Here is a 21,796-nt window from a genome sequence, read left to right on the forward strand (position 1 = left end):
AAACGTCCGCCGCTCTGTCCCACTGCATCCACTGGACTGAGAATGAACCTGCGCTACACCTGTCCCTGTCTGTCCCTGTCTGGGAACCAAGGCTTTAATCAATATATTCATTACCTGTTCTGCCCTCTGAGATGCAGGGGAAAACCAAGCACACATTTACTTACACATGGACTAACATTGTCAGGCAGTTCTAGAAACATTTTAATAATATTCTCTTCCAAGATTATTTTTTATTATTGGTAAAGTCACAAACTAGAAAATCGGCAATGGCTAAAGCCATTGCTGGAGTGTCTGCGTCTCTCCCTCTCCCTCCCTCCCTCCTTCTCCCCCTCTCTCTCCTTCCCTCTCTCTCTCCCCCTCTCCCTCTCTCCCTTATCTTGTGTTTTATATACATCCATGCAATATATATATATACTCTAATGATAATTGCATCGATGTATATAAAACACAAAATAATCTTACCTGTTGTTGACAGAGATCCCAAACTACTAAAGAATAAAGCCTAAAGAATAAAGTCCCCCTCTCTCTCTCTCTCTCTCTCTCTCTCTCTCTCTCTCTCTCTCTCTCTCTCTCTCTCTCTCTCTCTCTCTCTCTCTCTCTCTCTCTCTCTCTCTCTCTCTCTCTCTCTCTCTCTCTCTCTCTCTCTCTCTCTCTCTCTCTCTCTCTCGCTCGACTGGCTCTGTCACAAAATTCTAAAGAATAAAGTCTAAAGAATTCCGCAGACACTCATAATGCCCAAATTCTGTAAAAAGTACACGTTTTTCAAATGTCAAAAAATGTCACACGTACTACTGCGAAAGCGATCACAATGAGGTATAACATGTTGAAATCGGTTGAAAGGAGTTGAAACTGGCTAAATGGAAAATCATGGAAAATATAATAATAAAAAATACAAGAAATACAAGAACATATAGTGCCTGCGTGACATCACGCAGACACTCAATTAGAATAATGAAATGTTCAATAATATTTATATATGCATTGTATTTCTATTCAATAATGTGTAAGTTAGTTAGCTATTCTGTATTAACGCAAGAGTAATATAGAATTCACACTAATATACACATCTTGTGATTTTTACACTGTGAGCTAAAACATTTATTCAATCAGTATACTGTATATTCACTGTTGCTATCTCTTGATTTCTTTTCCACAGGGAACGTTGTAATTGCCTTTGTTAATGAGTGCCATTTTTGGTGTAAAGATGCCCCTGTTTGATATGTCCAACCCATTCATTAATGCCATATTTTCATTAAAATAGAAATACCATAAGCATAATGACTTTCAACCAATGACCCTCTAATATGATCCACTCGATTACCCCTTTCTTTTCATATTTATGACCTAATTTAATATTCAATTTTCCTGTTAATTGTCTAACAACATTTTCAAAGCTTCATTAGTTTGGTGTTCTTACATATAACACAGGCACGCTCCACACTGTAATGAAGTGTGAAGTGTATCGTTGCATGTAATTTAAGAAAAAACTAAAACTATACATTTTTTAATGCTTATCTGAAACTTAACCAACAAATACAAAAAATGTATTATGCTTTTTGTTATAATCTGGTGCTGAATACAGTATTTTCTTCTGTGTGTTTTCATACTGAAATGACAAATCAATTCTGATTCCAAAGAAAACACAACAAAACAGGTCTAATTTTGTCTAAATCAGAACTAAACCTGGTCTACAGCAACAACTACATTTTATCGTCAATGACTCTTGCATCTTGATTTCAACCACACAATAGTAAAGAATAATATAATAATAAATTGGCAGGCGACAAAGAGCTAAATGGGTTCAACTGCATGTGGCAGTTAACTATTACAAGGTCAGGGGTATATTTAAAAGCTCTGGAGGAGAGAGGCAAGAGGATTGATTGAGCAGGCTCCACGTCCCGCTCTCCTCATTAGAGCCATTTCTCAGCTGCCTCGGATTAATTACCAAGCACACACCTCACGCTGTTGTTCCATTTACATCATAATTATTTCTCTGGCCACCAACGGGGACAATGTACAGATCCTGATATAAACCAAGACGAAACAGCGCTCGTCTCAGAGCAAGAAGGTCACGGGTTCGATTCCGGTCTGGATGGGTTTCCTCCGTGTTGATGCTTTGACAATCGTGCATCAATAACCTTAGCCCTTGATAAATTCCCAATTACCTCCAAAACAAAGTACCTTGATTCGGACTAAACTAAAATAGACAACATTATCTACATTCAGCCCCTCTTTTCTCCTCCGTCCCTCCATCTCTTTCTCTCTCTCTCCAGGAGCCAGCTGTTTTTAGGATTGATTTAATTTATTTAATGACGGTTGTGCTAATGACCCTTCGCGTGAGGTTGATGGTGTCCTGTCCGCCGCGACATCTCTGGAATCAAGATTGCCTTTGGGATGGGGGGGCGCGTTGATACACAGGCAGAAGGAGGGGGCTGTATGTTCGTAGGCGGCCTTTGTCTTTCTCAAACAAACAAGGACATTGGACGCAGGAGAGGAAATTAATAAAGCACTCGACGCGATGTGAGTCATTTTTTACACAGTGGCACAGATGAAAGAGGCCTATCCACCTCCACTCATCAGAGACCGCTGGCTAGTTAGTGGGCTCAAGTGGATATATTTGTTGTGTAAAGCTCTCGTGCGGGAGGTCAGGAGCAAGCCCCAGGTCTACAGATGAAGTACTTTGCTGCTTCCACCGGGAACTATAGAGATGTTAATGTTTTTAAGGGGGTCAAATGCAAACAGAAATAGCAGTGTTTCTCTGTAGATCAAGTCCACTGTAGTGTAGAGTGGGATTGCCACAAGGTGTCACACTTTTGTTCTGTCCAAGAATGTCATTGGAGTTAAAGTAATAGAGAGGTTTAAAGGTATTGTAGAGGGGTACAGGGTGGAAGAAGTGCTATGCTGGTTTCATTTTATTTGTATACAGGGAAAGATATATATATATATATATATATATATATATATATATATATATATATATATATATATATATATATATATATAATATTCTCAACAAGACCAGAAAGACACAATATTACCCACACACTCAGACAGTGTAAGTGTAAGTGTAGCCTTCAGATTTACCAGAAGGTCACTGGTTTGTATCTCATTCGCACACAATCAAACAGTCGTTGTGATCCAGGTATGAAGTCGCTCAAATTGCAGAAATGATAGAAATTATTTTTTATATAAAATTCAATCATCAATCTGTTTGCTCAGTGTTATTTATTGTGATGAATCCTTTATATATTTGTATTGATGGGCAAATCATTTTTGTTTTTGGAAGTTTTGTTTTCAAAGTCTTTATTATACATTTTTTTTTAACTAATATTCGCTTAAACCCAACTTGATCTAACAGTTAAAAAAAAAGAAAATGTTTGAGATATTTAAAATATTCAAATTTTAGCATAACTGCCTGAAAAAGCTTAAAAATATCTTGTAAAGACACAAACTATGATCACTTGTAAATTTGTGTTAGTCGTGTCATGTGCTTGTATTTAAACTACAAATTTAGATGTAAAAATGCATCCTGGAGCCCAGAAGCCTCAGATTGATTGGTGTACGGTAGTGTTGTGCTTTCATGTGGAAACTGCATCTAACACCTTGGACCATACAGTCAGAGATACCATCAGTGTACTAATGACCTCGCCACCTCTTTACAGATAGTCCCGTCCCGGCCTCGTGCACCTGCAGAGAGGGTACTCCTTAAATCATCTGTGGCCGTGCAGCTGGGATGGAAACGTGCACCCAGCCATGCTTCAGATTGCACGGGAAAATAAATGGAGATGGACTGCTTCCCATCACTGGCAGTGGCATTCACAAACAGCCCACATAAGTAGTGCAGGCTTGTGTAGATGCTTGTGTACAGGCTTGTGCTGTGCAAGGCTGTAAGACTCCTCCAAATAGAAACACGATTATCTCTTTGTACATAGGTAAAAGCATGTGCATTACTCAAACACAGGACTCACGATGCAAGCTTTAGTTCTGCCATTTTAAGCTCCCATGCATTTACCATAACTGTGGTTTGTGTTTGTTGTCAATTAAGAGAGGTGAATACTGTGTTGTTTGATATGCAGTGATGGGACGAATTCGCTAAAAAGTATTTAGATACAGAATACTTGCGCTAAAATGTATTATATTCTGGATATACATTGAGTTGCATTATAACATCATGAAAAAAAGAAATTGGATTAATATAGGATTAAAACAACTGTGTTTCTTATATGTATTTATCACGGATTACAGTTATTTTTTATTTTTTTTTTCTGACTAATAAAGGGCAGTTTGGGGCCTAACTGGTGTGGTCAAACACCAACATATATTCCTTTGATTTTAGTAAAGTAACTGTATGTGCCAGAATATAGTTACTCAAAATGATTATACTTAATATGTATTTTTGATACATGTTTTACTTCCCAACACTATTAAAATGCACCTATATGAATACTCTTAGTTGATGCCAAACATATACCAGATTCACATATTTTGATTCAGATATGTTCAATAAAAGATAAAAACACACATTGTAATCCTAACATAAAGTAAGTACAAACTTCCAATATGAACTTAAACATCACGCACAAACTTTGTTCAGAGTATGCTCCTCTCCAGTACTTCTGGTTTTCTGTAAGCACATTTGCAGCGGGAACACTGTCACCTTCTCCTTCCTGTAATCCATTCAGAGCCTCATTATCAGTCTGATCACAAGCTCACCTGCTCCTCCCAGGACCATTTTAAAAGTGCCCCTTTCTTTGTTCTTATGGTCTGGTTTCATTTTCAGAAGTTTTAAACATTTGCCAATGATAGTTTGTTTGTGAAATGGTGATAACCTCTTACCTCATGATTATTAAGAGTAATTATGATCTTACAGTTATAATTTTGACTTGGTGAAAGTCTCTTCTGCCAGTGTCCAGTGGGCAGTGGCCCGGCTGCAGTGTGGGGCCAGTGCAGTGTGCTCCATCTCTTCAGATTAGTGAGTTCTGTATTAAAAACATGTGTCGTCCGGTGATGTATGGTAGCAGCTGTCAGTTGGTGCACATCCACCTCCACACAGCCTCCACACCGTCCATCACAACAGGAGAGCGGCGCTAATGGGCAGCCCAAACCAGCCACAGGCTCTCTGCTGTTTGTCACTCATGTGGGATACATGCGGCAAGAGCCAGCACTGGATTTGGTGCAGATTGGGTTTAGCATCGAGCTCCAGATGTGGCACCAATAAAATCGTGAATTTATGCTAATTAATTTTCTCTGTGCCAAACTGACATCAATAGTCAAAACTTTATTGGCATCTCTCAAAATATGGCACACAAACCCAGGAATGGACAACTGTCTTTTGTAGATATTTGCAGAGATGTTGTTTGGTACTTTCTAACTTTCTAAAACAAGTAGAAGATGAATTTGAAAAGTCTGCGAAGACTGCAAATCACTCACTGCACAATCAACCAAACTTGGTTAATGGAATGAGGACTATAGCTGTGGTTAAAGCATTTTCACTTATATTTCTTCTGAAAAGTGTCCACTGCATTGCATCCACACAGTTCTGCTCTGGAGAGACCTTCTTTCTCTGAGGCAACAGCGAGTTACCAAAGTCCCATCAGGTCATTCCATTGGTTTAGGATGAGAGATTATTATAATTATTATTATTTTTGAGCATTGACTGTTTATAATTGACATTATAATGTGATTAAACAGTACAGTGGTGCTCAAAAGGAGTCGACTGAAGTTCAAAAGTTCCTATAGGCCACCTGTGGTAAACACACCCTCTGACAGCATTATTTGGACTGCTTACGGACATGAGTGTATGTTACAATCATTTATGTTAAAGCAGGGATTATATGTCATTATACCTTCAAGTGTCAACATACTGTATTTCAGTATAGGTGTCATTTTTATTAGATTGTATTAAATTATATCAAGTGGGCTTATGAAGCAGTGCGGAGACAGGTGCGTCCCTGAGTACTTTGGCATCGTCCACTGTCAGAGGCCATGTTTCCCCCCCAGGGCTGTCCCATGCACCAGGACACGCCCACTGTCAAAGTACCGGCACAAGTGTGATGCGGAAAATTAAGCCTCATCAACATTTGAGACCTCACAGCCCGGCATGGCACAAAGCTCCACAAAAATGAAGCCTTAAAATACATCCACACGTCACTCTGTACTGGCAAAGGCCTGCTGCTAGAAGCCCATTTGATTTGTTTGGTCTAAGTTCAGGTTTAGTAGGAGCAAACTCAGAGTTTTCCGTGACTGAAAAGAAGTTTGGTTTAGTTCAGTGTAAATCACCACGGTAACAGGCTCCACACGGCTCCTGCTCTGGACCAGGGTCAGATCTGGTTTAGAGTTAGAAAAAGCAATAAGGACCAATCACCTGTGAGCACAGTGACATGTGACACAACTCAAACCCGTTATTCCTCACTTCAATTAATTTATTCCAATAATAAAGATCTTATGAAACATTTTTGACATGCACACTATATTTACCTGCACTTCATACATCTGCATGTCATGTATATTGTAAATTCTATTGAAAGAATGCATCATAATTAAGGTTTTATCTTCAGGTCTGACCCGTCACCTAGGCCCTGTTTGCCTTGGGAGACTCGACCAGGGGCTTTAAGCCCCTGACTCCATAGCTCCTGGGATGATTTGGGCACTCAAACTCCTCCACCACGGTCAGGTGTTGGTTCAAGGAGGAGCGGGAACAAGTGTTAGAAAATGAATGAACAAATATATATATCAAGTCGTACAAGCTTTGATGTTTTCATGAAAAGTTGTTCCATAAATCCACCTCGCGTCCCAACACACGCTTCTGCTGCTTCTGGAAATGTATTTCTTTTCCCAATTTGTACTTTTGTTCTTAAGCACAGAACATTGTTTGGCTGGATTATCTGGGAGCAGGTTGAGTTTTGCTCTGAATAGACTTTAGAATGTTTTGAATAGTTCCAGGAATTCTCAGAATTTTAATGTCTTTGCTTTTTGAAACAATGCATTATATTCATATTCTTATAGCCTTTTTTTTGTAATTCGAACGGTACCTACAAGTTACTTTTTACGAGTTTCCCCAAATATGTAAGGGTAGAATAAGAGTACAGTGGATTGTATAGGGCTTTGATATTAAAAATACATTTGGATGTAATGTGGAATTTCCAGGAAATGTGTGCTCATATACTACAGTTTGTATTAGTACAAAAGGTAGTGAGTATGTGAAATACTCTTATTTAAGTATACTAATGCATTAATTGTTTTACTACACTTCTGGGTTGTATTAAAGCCAAATTATTGCAATTTTAGGTGCTGTTTCACCACTGTCTTTGACCTCTGCCGACACAAAGACGGACAGAGGTTATCATTATATCCATTTGATATTTTATTTGGACACATAATTCATCAAATATCATCCCTCAAAATGATTTGATCAAAAAAGACACTTTCATTAATAGCACATTTCCCACTTAAAAAGGGCCATTAAATAAAACAGCCCCTCACTCTGACCTTGGGATGGTCATTTTAGCTGATCACTGTCAACCAAACTATACATTATTACATTATGTTGGCTAAAACTAAAACTGATGTTCAATGGTTTTATAATATCATCAGTAGCATCTTGATATAATGCCAATAATAGCAGCTGAGTCATTACAGTCCTTTTTATAAACCAAAATAGTTCAGTGTTCCAACTATTTAAATAACATCTGTTTTTATTAATCAGTCTATTTGTAACAAACATGAAGGTTCTCTTTTTGTACACAATACACAAAGTATATTGTGAAACCTTGAGAAAGCATTTAGCATGATACTAAAACTATTATCTTATCCTGAAGTAACATTGCAACGCTGATGAAAGGGCATAATTAAAGCTTGCTCACTCTTGCATCATTTTATTTATACATCACAAATGTTGCCTCAAAACTGCTTTTTACAATTATTTTAACACATTTTTCTCGGAGATTGTATATATATATATATATAGGATATAGTATGTATGTATAGGAACAAATTGTATTTGCACATACATACATGTATGTATGTATGTATGTATGTATGTATGTATGCATGTAGGTAGGTAGGTACGTAGGTATGTGCACTAAAGTTTCCCCACTATTACCAAAATGACAAAATCTATTTTGCCTTCATTCCCAAAAGAACGAAGGCAGAAGAAGAACAATATTACACAGAAGCACTAAATAACAAACCTGTGGATTACCTAGCAGCTGTTTGTATTCTCAACATCTGTCTGTGAGCTCTTCCACTGTTTAGGCATAACATATACTATTTATGTACATTTACTTCAAAATCTCCACATTACACAGATGGGAGATGAACACAGATGGATTATTGCACTCTTGTCATGTTGAAACAAACCATCAACTGTTATACATTTCCCTCAATTTACCATCATTGCTTCTGCACTTCACAGCCTTGTTTACTGAGGAGTGGCGTATGTCTGACCACTCTACCATGCAGGCCTGATTGGTGGAGTGCTGCAGCGATGATTCTTCTGGAAGGTTGTCCTCTCCACAGAGAAGAGCTGGAGATCTGTCAGAGAACCATCAGGTTCTTGGTCACTTCCCTGACCAAAGCCCTTCTCCCCTGATTGCTCGGGAGGCCAGCTCTATGAAGAGTCTTGGTGGTTCCAAACCTTTTCCATTTACGGATGATGGAGGCCACTGTGCTCATACGAACCTTCAATGCTGCAGAAATATTTCTGTGCCCTTCCCCAGACCTGTGCCCAGACCGAGACAGGAGCTTTCTGATTGGCTGCTGTGTACGTAGAGTTGGTGTGCAGCACTTACTCGTAGATTTGACGGCGAAGCATACATCAGCCATAACAGTGGTTACCTGCCCCGTGTCTGCCCGGTGCTTGATTGACAGGCACAAGTCACAAGTTAGCATAGGCAAGTTAGGTTGAGGATGCTACGTGTTTGCTGAGTTTTAGTTGTTTTTCCCCCACATTGTGTAGAGCTCATGGTTGTTGTTTGGTGTGCGTGATAAAAAAGTGAGTATTTGTTAGAAATTAAAGCAAACATAGACCCCGCATTCGTTCCCATAGTTTATAAAGTGTTTCATGCCATTAAAATTGTTAATAGTGTAGTTAAGGCCATATATTTACCTTGTTTGTATTTGGAAATGCTTAGTGCCTCGAGCTAAGTGCTAACAACATTAGTTATGACGGAGCTCATGTGTATTTGTGCATTATATGTTATTGTTTACAGATTGTATTATAATTTACATTCTTCTTGTTTATATTGCAGAACCACACACACATTTACATGCTTAATACCTGCTATTGTAAATACCAACCACCATTATAATTGACTAAAATATTTAATAAAGGGATCATTTCTCCTATTGCATTCTTGCCGATGCTCTCTGGCGGTCACAACTCGTGTAAACCACAGAATTATCTCTCCCCAAAACAGTGGGACTTTATCTAGGCGCTTGTCCAATCATCTGAATTTACCACAGGTGCATCTCAATGATGATCGGTGGAAAAATGATATACCTGAGCTCAATTTTGTATTGTGTTTTTCTTTTTTTCAAGTTTTCATTATGGGATATTTTTGTAGAATTTTGTGGCAAATAATGAATCTAATCCTTTTTAACATAACAAAAGTGCTGTAAATAAGTTCTGAATGCACTTCTAAGCTGCACGCATGCGCACTGCTCCAAAGGTCTCTGCACACAGAAAATGTGCACTGCGCACAAAATAAAAATCTAACCTGAATTGAAAATAAACCAAACATATAAAAATGTATACAATGTGATTCAGGGATTGACAGGCAAGGCTGGACTGGCTTACGGGGGTTTTCCTGGTGGGCTGATGGAGCTGGTGGCCTCGGGCAGGAGTGGCCCTTTCACGGAAAGTAGCGGCCTGCGCAGAGATGAGCTGGTAATGATTTCTCTGACTTTGTGTCACAATAATGACATCACAATAATGTGCAGGACTTTGTGTATTAAACCCAACTGTGCCCTCATATTTTCTCTTGTTTTTCTCGTCACATTCAGAACGGATGCTGCATTGGCAGAAGAAGAGCCAAAAGCCCAGAAGCTTTGGCAGGTAATGTACATAAAAATGATTAGTACATCTATTACTATGAATTGACACACAGGAATATAGGAGGAGCTTTGGTTAATTGTTTGTGTTTTTTCTGTGAATGCAAAAGTTGAACGTTTGAAACAAAGATGCTCAAAGAACCTCTGTGGCCACCAACAGACTGGTACGACTATGTGGAGTTGAATGTTTGTGTGACAAGCCCATAGACTTCGAGTTTTCAATGCTGTGATCGTGTACCATGTTTACAATACAAGAAAGATGTCCTTATAGGATTTTTATTTTATTTTCTAACTTATTTTTTTTCTTTTGCTCTTGTCTTTAGAATCCTCAGGAGCCCCAGTGCTGTGTGTGCTTGAGCGTTGCAAAGGTACAAACTAAATAAATGTCTTCATGTTCTTTAGAGTGACTCAAACTTTAGATGACGTGGGAAAATGAAAGACTGCAGTGCTGTGTGCATCAGGGTCAGTGAGTGAGCCACAATCAAATGATGTCCTGGGAAAAAGTGATGTAAACAATTTATAATCAGATGCTGTAAAATGTATTCATAGTTCTTGTAGTATCACAGACTTAATCAGAGTTAGGGAAAAAGCATACAAATGTTTACTTAAGCAATGTATCGGTTTTCAAAATAATTTCTTGTGAAAAGTCCTCTAATTTCATGAATAACAGGAGGTAATCTGGTTTTCAGTTAAATTGATCATGTGTTGATCTATTCTGTTTATCATTTCTGAGGAGCTCCATGATTTCACTCCAAAGGTGCAGGAGGACACCAGGACACCCCCTTCCACAGATCAAAACTGGCTCTATTGCAGATTTGATTTGATTTGGCACCCTGTCACCATTGCATGACCCGACCAAAGTCCATGAGCTCTTGATGGGCGTGGGACTCACCGGAGCCCTGGGCGTGGCTTCCTGCTGGAACCAGCGGCACGGCCTTCCACATCGGCTCCCGGCGGGTCTCAAAGGCTGCGTCCCCAAGCTGGGCACTGGTGGCGGCTGCTTGGGTCCCACCCAGGACCACTCTCATGGTCGTCCCGGACTTCACACAGCGCAGATAGTCTTTGCTCTAGCTCGGCCACCCGCTGGCTCAGGCTTGTGCAACTCTCACAGCCGGATGAAGAGGTGAGCATAGCATCCTAGCTTGTTGTAGCCGGTCAGTGTCCAAGTAGTTTAAAACGTTAAAATCCAGACATCCAGTGTTCCAAGTTAAAAGTAGTTAATCCAGATACAAATTGAATACAACACTGTTATAGGGTGTACTTAATATAAAATGTATTCTGAAAAAGTATAGAAATCAACAGTTTGGGTAGCTCCGTCTTTCAAGCAACTGAGGCGCAGACCGGAAGTTAACATTATTAAACTGCTGACTGTTGTGTAACAGTGATCCAGTGTGTTCTGCTCTCTGGTCAGGACTTTAATAAACTGTACTCTGTACTTTGGCAGTTCGGGGCTGAGATTCCCCTTGTTACAATCGCCCAGGATAATACACAAGGAGTCCGGCAAGGTCCGCTCCACACTCAGAACCTGGTCCGCGAGCCAGCGCGGTGGATTGTAAACAACAGCCAGAGTTTCCTCATCTGTGGCGCCTCAGTCTTTAAACTGCATGTGACAGGTTAGACTAAACCTTTCAGTAAAATTTAGAAGATATTATTATATTTAATAATGAGTAATTACACAATTTTTACTTTGCAAGCCAATACAATAGTTATGATTTGGCAAATAATAGCTGATTATTTTGTTGTTTTAAAACTGTCAGAAAAATTGTCTGTTGCGTGTAAATTGTTTGCATTTTGCACTTTAGATAACCTGGATTGAGATTTAATTTTAGATCTCAGTTCTGCTTCCTGTATTTTCAAACTTCTTTTAGTCCATTTTTCTTCACAAACTGCAACTTAGCTGGTGTAAAACTATGATAATTATTTACCAGTGGGAGTCTTCACCAACAAAGTCATAATTAGAAAAGCATGTGAACCTGTCATGAGGGATTTAACCACATGTTCAGAAATACAAGATTTATACCTTTGTTTTTGGGGGATATTTGAACTGCCAGTTCTGTATGTGGTCCAGGTCCCGGTGTAGTTTTGACCCCAGTTTACTGCCTTGGGGGGTCCTGCTGGACATGGAAGGAAGTGCGATTTTGTTCCAGAGGGACACACATTGTTCTATTCAATAAATATAATACCATGGTTAACTGTGTCAAAAGCCTTTTTGAGATCTAAAAAAAATACTGTTGGACAGACAAGTTCCCTAGATTGAATTGATTAAGCAGTATTTATACTTTTCTAGAGCACATGTATGGAAAGCATAATAATATTGCCTTAGAATTGTTTATAAATAATTCACTTTCTGATATTTCTTCTGTGTTAAAGATTTCATGGCTGGGATCAGCAGGACAATATATATCCCTCTTATATCACAATTTAGTTTTGATTGAGTCAGATTCCAGGCCATTGATGAGGAGTAAATTAGGAAAACAATCCATAATGTGACATGCATTCAGTACATGTATGATAAATTAGCTTAATGTTCCTTAAACAAACCATAAACTGATTTGTAATTGCCATATAATATACTATTTGAGTTTGATGTTGGTTTTGCAATATGTAACAAATGTTGATCCAGATTTGAACATATTCACTCGTCTTGTGCCAGCAGCTCTGCCAGGCTTTTACCGGTCTCAGTAGCCCAGCTCTTGTTCACTGGCCACCACGCCAATATTTTCAAAAGCTGGCACCAAGTATTACCCTGTTTCATCCACTGCAATGATGTTTCTACTGAAATATGGGTATTTTGTATTTGAAGGATATTTAACTAAAGTAAATGTGTTCCATCCAATGCAAAAGTCTGAATTCAAGCATTTTTTGTTGTTGTTTTGTTTCCTTTTTCTTGTAAAATGGCTTTAAATGCTGTGAAAATAGAACAGTGTAACTATACAGTCAAATTTTCTAGTCATTGTGGACATGATAAACCAGATAACTAAATCATTAGACAAGTCACAAATTGGAAATTTACACAACAAGGACATACCAACAGAATTCGTGGAAAAGCAGTGGAAGAACACTCACCCAACTCTGCTAATGCCGCTCCACAAAAATTGGGATACTCAGTATTTCAAATGTGCGATACTGCTTGTTGTCTCTGACCCTCAAGTAAAATGTATTTATTTTCATTACACAATTGTTGTAGAAAGTGGTCGGGCCATGTAAATACAAGATGTTTATAGATTTGTGCTCCTTAAGAGAGCAGTCAAAAGCAGGAAAAGACTTTTATGTTGATGTCTGTAATGCCCTGTAGCCAATTACCGTGCCACTAATGGGCTAATCTGAGTGGAGAGAATTGAGATGGGTTTGTGGTTTTTCTAGGTTTTAACTAATGCAACCTATTTGCAAGCTGAACATTCTATGGGCAATAGTGATGTGGAATGGCAAAGAAAGGTAATAAAAAAAATATGGATTGTGAAGCTAATTGCATTGTAGTGTCAAAGTAAAGTCATCTGGGACATTGTGGAGGCATTTCTTTTGATTTGTGGAACAAATTTAGCAGTGGCTATTTTTTATCAGACAATTCAGGCTTTTCTTGATGAAAAATGTTCTATTTTACTGAAGAAAAAAAGGCCTGGTCAATATAAGAGAAACAAACACAAACAGGATATGGTTGGACTTGTATTCTATAATAAATCATAATACTTCATACTCCTGGGGCAGCTGTGGTCCTTCAAAAAATGGAGTGGATTTGTATGTGCTATTGTTTTGCCTAAATTGAATTCATGCGGTGAAATGAAGTTTTTCTGTTGTTGCTTTGACTTCAGAGCTTAGTTAGTCTTGTTTGCTAGGGTAGGGGGAGATAAAGGACACTTCCACGTACCCCACAACAAATAAAAACAGACAGAGGGTTAATTTGTTCAATTGTGATCCCAAAGTCTGATACAAGTGCTCACTGCTGCACTGTTCCTGTTATTTATTGGATTTTCCACTAATGTTTACTTGATTTTATGTTTTTAGATGCCATGCACATAAATCGTAGAGTTGCTCTTTTTCACATTTTATTTGCGTTTTGAGCTGTTATAGGAGATAATGTCATCACTCACCATTGACACTCAAACCATTTTACCATTCACTCAATGTAAAATTCCAGATATTGTCAGTCATGAATTAATAATGCACTGTAGCTTATAGCTGCTATATGAATCCAAGTATTTTTTTTATTCTACTCTTCTGACTATCAACAACAATAACTTACAGAATGGGAATAAAATACCTAAGACTGGATCTGAATGCTGTCTTCAGTGTGAGATATTCAGAATATTATCACATATGTGCTTAATTATAAAGCTCTTTCTAACAGAATCTAAACCCCTGTGATTAAATGCTTGGTGTTGCCATTTTCCAGTTCGCTGTCAGACAGCCTCCAGTATGCATACATCACTCACCACAGAATAATTGCCCAGACGTAGCATGCAGTCCATTAAGTTGCGGTGAGCCTTCTATTAAACTTGCATAATTTTCTGAGATGTGTAGCTTGACAAGTAGCGTCATTTGATGGCGTCTCCGTACTTCTGCCAAAACATGAGAAGAAAGAAATGAGCAAGATGGCGGCCACATATCTATCAGAAAGACCAACTCGTTCTTTAGGTACTGCATGTTATTGCCATGCCATAGAAGAGTTATCAGAATGCTTTCCATGTTTTTGCAGAAGAGTTTACTTTCATATGTAATAGATAATTCACCAATATAAGAATAGACGTCCTTAATGAATATATCAAAAAAATACAAATTGAAAACATTTGACATAATGTTTTGAGTTATCAAAGGAGATATTACATGACAAATTTACTTCTGACAGAGCTTTTAACTATGTATGTGATTCATGCATGTTTGAGTAAACTTTATTTTCCTACAATCAAGACGCCTTTGAACCCAAAATGTCTGTTTCCCCCAACAGCCAATACACGCCCACTGCTCTGCGTTTCCTTTATTATTTTCCGTATACTCTAATACAATACTGTTACATGGTCATTTTGGCATGTGATCTGCAGCTATCCACTGTTGTGACGACATACCAAGATGTACAATAAAGAAACAGGCAGAACTCAGCAGCTTTCAACCAATAAGCAGACTTGTTTCTTTAATTAAGAGTTGTTTGAGATCAATATTGCAATTTAAAATAAAAAAATACAAATTGATGATCGACATTATTCTTTATTTTTTCACTTACCATGAGTGATCTTAATAAATTAGCTATTTTTTTTTTTGTCATCTTGTCTCAAATGAAAATATAATAAACGTGTTAATTTAGTCAACAAAATCAGAAAACTGCCTTTAATGTTACGCTTATGCAATTTTGATCTGCACAAATAGGACTCAAGGACACTTTTGAAAACTGGTTTATGAAGCATACTCTTCAATCCTCCCCCACATTAGTTGGTGTGTATTTTGTGCTAATTACTGCTGGTCTAAGCAGCCGCCTGGACCCTGGACAGCCTGATCCCTGCTCAGTTGTGGGAAGTTGGAAGTGGTCCAGCCTGTAATGGCAGCAGTGCAGGAGATTTTACCATTTCCAAAGCCAATAGAGATATACAGCTGGGAATCCCTGATGTAGCAATTGGAGTACCGCGGGGTGAAGTAAAAAGCAATGTAGCAGAAAGACAATGGATATACAGTAGAAGTGTGTACGAGAAGGGCACTGTGGCGGGTCAGTGGAAGCCATCATCAATTGAGCACACAAACTTGAGATGAATACATTATATTATATAGGGCTAGTAATTTTAATAAGGTGTGCTTTAGTGCTACAGCTTGGCACAGATGTAATAACTAGGGCAGTGTGATTTCAAATGGTGGGTTAGAATACAAACGTTTCTTGAAGTTCAATTAAAAGTAATTTATCAAAGTAGATTGTTTACAATTGTTATTTTAAAAAGTGACTTGGGGAAACTACTCAAGAGAATGTAAGCGTAATTGTCTTTACACAACATCGGATTTATGATTTTAAATAAATAATGAACAAAACCTGGTTAGAAAAACAAAATCATATGTTTAAATAATTTCATACTGTCAACATAAGACAGTGCACCTTGTAGAATTACTTACAGCGAAAAGGACCAAAAATGTTGGCTCAAGTTACATTACTGAAGTAGCAGGAAACCTATAATGTAGAAAAACCTCACAGAAACGTCTCTTCAAAAAGTAACTGTAGCTGAGTACTCCTCACCTGTGCCAATTGTAGTCATGCAAAGACATCTGTCCCGCTTAAACACATAATGTATTAAATTATGATTTATTTGATTGCGCTCAAGATGGCTGAAATGTCTTGCCCAAGGACACAACCCCAGAATGATCTAAACATAACTGTGAGAAGCCCCTGATTCCTCAATACACATACATGTCACCATACTACAATAAACAGACTGAACATTATGATCAATAAAGAGAAACTTTGTTTGGCCATGACAGGTATTGACAGCCCTTTGGTGACCTTGTTCTTTCTTATTGAAATCGACACAGCTTTACCACAAAAAGCTTTATCAGAAAATTCATTCCAATAGATAAAACTCAAAGAACGATCCCATTTTCTTATCAGGCCCTCTTGTAGTCCTATCTCTTGCACCAAAGTCAGCCTGGATCAACACTTGCTTAGATCAACACGTGTGGACAAATAATAATTTAGAGGGTCACCTGCAGCCCGCCGCTGCCGCCCAAGGTCATTTTTCTTGTTTGGAGTGTTTGCTTTGTGCCGGTTTTAAACAGAGGTCGTCACGACACATTGTTTTCTCAAAGGCATCCATCAAAGCCATCTCCTTTGGCATTGATTACCTTGGCTCATTAAGAAGCTCTCTGAAGACCACTAGCGCTCTCCCGCTGCCCCCCACCACCGCTCACACACGTAAAGTCATAAGACCACACACACACACACACAGAAACACACACACACACACACACACACAGAAACACACACACACACACACACACAGAAACACACACACACAGAAACACACACACACACACAGAAACACACACACACACACACACACACACACACGTGTCCTTCAGAACTGCACCCTAAAGGGCACATCAGACAGGCTATGTATAATATATTAATGCATAAACAACAAGAGTAAATAAATAAACAAATATAGATTGAATTAATTATTACTGTAATATAGAAGTAGTTAATGCATATTCTCAAAGTCATGACAGTCACTCTGTGCTGTGGATTGTTTGGTCAAAAAGACAAAACATGGAAAAAAAACTACTACCACTACGAGTGGGTTATTTGTGGGTGGGTGTACATATCATGCCGAACAACCAGGACAAGTTCCTACCTATGTTTGGGAATTTTTGTTCATCGACAAATGGCAATAAACCCTTTACTGATTCTGATTCTGATTATTTTGGAGTGGGCTCTTTTGTGCCCGACAGTTATTTTGGAGTGTCACTGGCCTTCACTACAGTAATAATGTTACATTTTTGCATTACATGTTTATATGCACGGAACGTGCATGAGTTGGGGAATGTTTACAAAAACAATATTCAATTTTCCCACCAGTAATTAGTTTGCACGGGATGTGTGCATTAGTGAGTGTTTGGACGCGGGCGAGCACTATGTGCTCAAATAAGTGCACACTTTGTACGTATTTTCATAGCCGTGCTACACATGGCCTTACGGAACTAACAGGCGTCGCACCAGCTTGTGGCGCTCGGGCTTAATAAAATCCAATTTTTTTTTCATCTCAATAAATGTTCCTTTTAAATCATATAACATTTAATATATATAAATTACAATAAACAAAAGTAATTGTAACTGACAAATACGTTTCAATTGTACTCAAAACAAATCCAGTCCAATGACACAAAATACCACTTCATAAAATAAACAAGACTGTATAAATGCCATAGTCAAGCTTTTGTAAAGTTTGTGTGTTGTGTACAAATTTTGGGGTTGATCCTGATCCAGAGTCAAACACAGTGTTACAGCGGAGTGTGCGTGGTGATACTTAATGACTTCTAATTGTAAAATTGAATTATTGATATTAAATACAATTATTGATCTTAACTTTATCGAGATATATATTTGTTATAATAGAGAGAGCATATTGTAACCCAAGTGCACACACACAGTTCCTTTCAATAAGTCTAATGAGTACAGTTGTAGTCTGTCCTTCTTTCACCACATTCAGTTTTGTTAGAATGAGAACTCGGACACACTGGTCAAAGCCTGCGCACACACACAGACCCTTCTTGGCAGGGCTCCAGTCGAGGCTGATGATTGGCTGAGTGGACAGAGTGGTATTCTGTAACAGATTGACTGTTCCAGCAACACCAACATCTGCACTGTCCTTTTTACTTCTCTGAGCAGGATACTTATATTTCCAAAGATGTAAGTTTCCTGCTCCTCCAGCTGTCATAAAGATGTCCCAGTTCTGGGGCAAATGTTTCACCTGCCAAATGGTTGATTTATGAGTCTTTTCAGAAACAGAGGCAAAACCTTAGGTAGAGTGCTGCCTCCTCAAGTCACAAACCTGCAATTTTCCCTTCAGTGAGGTGACCACCAACTTATTCATGTCTATGTCTTTTCCGTCAAATTCTACAGAGCAGACCCCATTTTTAATGATGGTTTCTCATCGAAGGGACATGTTTCTCAGGTCAAAAAGGTTGATGTCTCCATTATTGTAACCAGCACAAACACAGCGGTCTTGGTCATTAAAGGTATGACCAAATGCAGCAGTCCCGCTTGGTCTCTCCTTCCATAGGTTCCATGTTGGCAACAGGCAAATCTCTTTGTCTGGGATCCCATGCTTTAACAGTTCCATCTCTGCTTCTTATTACAATTCCTGGTGCTCCATCACCAACCCCTAAGCCACCAACTCTGTCAATGCAATGTATTATCTCTTTGTGTGCTTAAGTTGAGTAAACGGGCAGGTCAGGTGTCTCTAGATTCCAAATGTTAAGATTTCCATCAAAATCTCCCGTTGCTGTCTTTGCTGCAGTGATGTGGAATCGAATGTGCCGCATCTTATAGAGGAAATGTGGCTCAGAGTATTTCCTCCATTGTGGACTGCCAGAAAGATCGCAGATTTTGGCTAATATTGGAGTCATCCTGGACCCAAGATGGGTAAATCTTGCTGTGTAATTGGATGCACCAATCGTCAGGAAACAACAGACGGAGTTTCTTTCTACAGAATCCCGAAAAACACGGAGAGGATGGAAACAGCCATAAAACGTGAGCACTCGTGGCGCTATTGCACATTCTCCTTTCCTTTGCTTTATAAATGTGGCAGGATAGCCTGCAGGCGGGCCCCTGCCACTGCTTAGACACCCCTGATGGGTGAATCAATCTAGAGTAGCTCCATAAATTGCCGTCAGGTGACGTCAGTCGGCCTCTGAGCTCACACACTTCCTGTTTGCCCGGTGCTCCAGACCGCTCCTCAGTCCAGGTATTTGAGTTGTAGTATGTGACTGAAATAAGATTGTATGATGTCTAACTAGTGTCACTATTTAGTGTGCCGCGGTGCTGCCATGGGCCCGCGTGGTGTGCGACCTCCGGGATGTGCGGCGTGCCGTTTGACGGGCGGCTACGTGGCGTAAAGCCTCACTGTCAAAGCGCTAGCGGCGCCGTGTTGTATCCATCCCGTTTCAGGTTCGTGGCCCGCTTTAGATTGGCACCTAGTTCTGTTCAATCAGCGCGCTCATAAGTTTCTTCTTCTGTAGGTGCCCGGAGAAGACCCTGTCTTGCCTTTTGTTGGGAACGCTTTTGTTGGGAATGCTTTTTGTGAACGCTTTTTGTGAACCCTTTGTGAACTATTACAACTTGTCTAAAACTGAATGGACTATGGACACAATGGACTGTGAAAACAGCGATTGTATTAATGAATCATCATTAACTTGAACCTTGCCTTTGTCGTCCAACAACGAACGTGCATGCCTTACATTAGATTGGTCCTGAGCCAGAACCTCAGGTGGCGTTGTTGGTAATGTGAGTGTAAACAGTGTACAAAATAGAGTAAAATAGTGGACGCGCCGGTCCACTTTGCCAAATAAAGGCTACTATTTTGATCTTTTGGATAAGCTTTGATGGCTCACTCCTGTAGATGAGTCCCTAGGATGAGTTTGTAAAAGTATAAAGTGTAAACATGTTCAAATGTCAGGGATTTGGCAATTTTCCCTTTGGAATAACATGGGAGGTTTTGGTCAATGCTAAGGCAACGCCGTAAGATTATGTACATTATATATATATAAATACATTATATATATATATATATATATATATATATATATAATGTACATATATATATATATATATATTATATATATTTGTACATATATATGTACATTTTGTGGTCCCCATTCAAAAGGCAATGTATTGGAAATCTTGGCATAATGTGCACCGTGGCACTTAAGAGTAAAACCTTTATTAACGTTTGATGGCCTACTCCTGAAGATGAGTCTTACCAAATCTGAGATGGAAGAGTACGTACAAGTATAAAGATGTCAGAGATTTGGCAATTTCCCTTTGGAAAAAACATAGGAGGTTTCTGCCATCGCTACGGCTATGGCATAAGAAATATGACATGGGTCTCATTACTTTTTTGATCAAGACTAAAAATGACTTACAATTTTGAAAAACAAAATGTTTTCCTCCCCATATACAATTTCATTGAACTCTGTAGGTGGACCTATGGTGCCAAGTTCAATGAATAAACATCCAATTGGTTTTGGGCAAAGAGTTTGACAACTGATTAAATTTGTCACAATTTAACCTTATCAATTTAGAAAATTATGTCTACTCTTTGCGGCTTCGCCGGACCGATACCTTGAAAGGTATGGAAATGAAATTCCGAGTTCGAGTCAAGGGTAGACGGCATTGCTGTAGTAATATTTTTCACTTCTCCTGTTACTATCTACCTCTGCACCAAATTTCATGATTCAATCAGAATTTTGTTTTGGCTATTTCCTATCTTGCACTGTGTTTTCTGTTGGAGGTGCTTATGCGCCAATTTTTTGAAATGTTAGGAAAAAGGAGATAGATAAAAATTAGAGAGGCACAATTTTTAGAGGCGTGCACATTTTTCTGACTTTCTCACTGGTCCCAAAAAGAAAGAAGAAACTTTGTGCAAATGAGAGTAATACAGAGTCAATGGGCCTCATTCATGAAGCGTTCAGGACAGATTGTCAAGGACTGACACGCATCCATTTGCAGATCGTCTGTATACTCAGGAGGAAGGAGGGTGTTCATCCAAGCAGTTGAAAAGCTTCCGGAGTTACTGCTCAAGGTCATGAGATGGAGCAGCATCAGCAATGTCTGAAACAGAACCACTCACCGAGAGGAGTGGAAGAAGGAGAGAAACATGTGACGAGCAATGAACAGAATACAGGTGAACTAGAATATTAAATATTGTCGATCATGAAAGTAGGAAGAAGCAGAGGATAGTGCTCAACCTGCCAAACCAGTATAATTGCTCCTAGGCCAGGGTAGGTAAGAAACTGTAGGCTTTTATTTATCTTCCTAACTGGCCTGACCATAAGCTATTTATATACAACAGCATATATTTTTAAACTAGTGCACCATCTCTGGTGCAATGCGGTACATATTTGACGAATGCAATGCATTATCACAAGGTTTTGCACAAGAACACTCATCTAATAACCGCCCCAGACCGCTGCAGTGCCCGGCTAAACGTTGTGTGGATTTTTCCGCCGACTCAACCTGCGCCTACATTATATATAGCAATGTAATACTATTTAATACAGT

General features: G+C 38.9%; 1 pseudogene; it reads right to left on the minus strand.

Annotated features, from left to right (window-relative positions):
* Positions 1 to 11,370: 11,370 nt before the first annotated feature.
* On the minus strand, positions 11,371 to 20,909 carry LOC140381503 (dynein axonemal assembly factor 10 pseudogene; annotated as a pseudogene).
* Positions 20,910 to 21,796: the final 887 nt, after the last annotated feature.

Source organism: Eucyclogobius newberryi, unplaced genomic scaffold, assembly GCF_026437365.1.
Source record: "Eucyclogobius newberryi isolate DKJ021-1_F unplaced genomic scaffold, fEucNew1.0.hap1 SCAF_5, whole genome shotgun sequence".
NCBI lineage: Eukaryota > Metazoa > Chordata > Actinopteri > Gobiiformes > Gobiidae > Eucyclogobius > Eucyclogobius newberryi.